This window comes from Embiotoca jacksoni, unplaced genomic scaffold (assembly GCF_022577435.1).
Source record: "Embiotoca jacksoni isolate LCO1_2020_lvr unplaced genomic scaffold, fEmbJac1.0.p SCAF_15, whole genome shotgun sequence".
NCBI lineage: Eukaryota > Metazoa > Chordata > Actinopteri > Embiotocidae > Embiotoca > Embiotoca jacksoni.
The window spans coordinates 544,285-546,027 of NW_027185285.1; positions in this window are offsets into that span (position 1 = coordinate 544,285).

The following is a 1,743-nucleotide window of genomic DNA, read 5'->3' on the forward strand; positions in this document are numbered from 1 at the left end:
TTATGTGTTTCTATTTTGTTATTTCATCAAAACAGCTGCAATTTCCAGCAATAAGTGAGAAGCAGCGGGACAACAAGACCGAGTGCGACCACTCTGAGTTAACATTAGAGCCTGCCAGTTCTAAACACGGGAATATTCCCCGTCATTACCTTCCCTTCCCACACGTTGTGAATGCAGCACAAGCCGGGGAGCCTGAAGCCAAACGAGTTGCCAAATGAGTTTATTTTTACACCTGAAATGAGCTGTTTTTGAAAGCCTTGTGTGCACCTGAAAGCTGCTAGCTGACGATGACAGAGGTGCATCCCACAGCCTGAATGCTCAAACAAGCGTCTCAATCAACCTTATTGTCTTTTAAAAAAAAATTTTAAATTTTTTTTTAGCTCTATCCTGTCACTACTGTACAAATAAATGACATTTTCAAAGAACATTTGGACAAGTTGCGCTTAGTAAGACGGAATATTGCTTAAATGCACTTTTGTTTGTACCAAATTGTACCAACATATTGGCAGTATATTATTCGCGCAAATTTAAATGCAGAACCGTTTTTGCAGTCTGTCTGTTTGCACTCCAGACAGCCAACCGCAAGCTGGCTCGTTTACTGTACTCACCTCCAGTACAGTATTTCCCTTCAGTTTCTCTCTTTTTTTTCTCCCCCCTTTTCTCTATATTTATGCAGCTGATTCGTAAACCAAGATATAGCCTGTGAAAAGTTTCCCACGACAGCTCCAAAAATTTCAACTGCCATAAAACTTCCCTAAAGCTTGAAATCCAAAAGAATTCCCTTTGGATTCTGTCTGAACACATGTTAATCATTTTTACCTGCTACTGCTGCTTTATGTAGTTAAAGGTGGCAGCTAATTGTTAACCGCTTGTATATCACCCTCTCTAATCTATTTGAAAGTGAGTTTAGCAGGGGGGTGAGGGGTGAGGAGGAGGGGGGGGGGGGGGGTTGTGGTTTGCATAATTGTTACCATGGTAAGTCAATAATAATCATATAACTCCTGCAAAATTTCTTTTGGATTCAGAACAATCAAATATCTTTCAGAACACTTTGTTGAATTGAGTGATAGTTTTTTTTTTGTTTTTTTTTGGACAATCAAATATCTTTCAGAACACTTTGTTGAATTGAGTGATAGTTTTTTTTTTGTTTTTTTTTGGCTCTTGACGTGCGACTGCGTGTTCACACATTCTGCCATGGAGTTGTACTTGCTAACTCTTTTGACATTACAGTGGATAAATTACTTTTGGCTGAACTCTACTTGGTGCGTATTGTTTGACTTCTGGGTGTAAATTTGAATTCGCTTGACACAAAGGTTACGGAAACAATCGCTGGTGTTTTGACGGAGGGAGATCTTGGGCCGGGTGAGTTGTTACCGGCTGCTACGTACCTCTATTAGCACTTGACAGCGATGCCCATCTGTGACTCAGAGCACTGCAAGTCCTCTGAGGCTGATGAAACTTTGCCAGTGTGGGAGAGAGTTGTTGAACAGTCCCATCTCCCTTCTAATCCTCACATGTCTTTCTTTTTTTTCCTGTCTGGATCTGCCTCTTTCCATCATTCCCTGCCTCCTTTCTTACCCTCCCATTACAGACAAAGACCCTCACTCTCCGCTGTCTTTCACTCAATCTTCTGGCTCTCGTCTCTCTTTCTGCACCTCTCGCCCATCATTTTCTGACACTTTCTCTTCGTGCCAGCGTCTCGCTTTCTTGCATCAGTCTGACTCTCCAGTTAAAGAAGGGGAA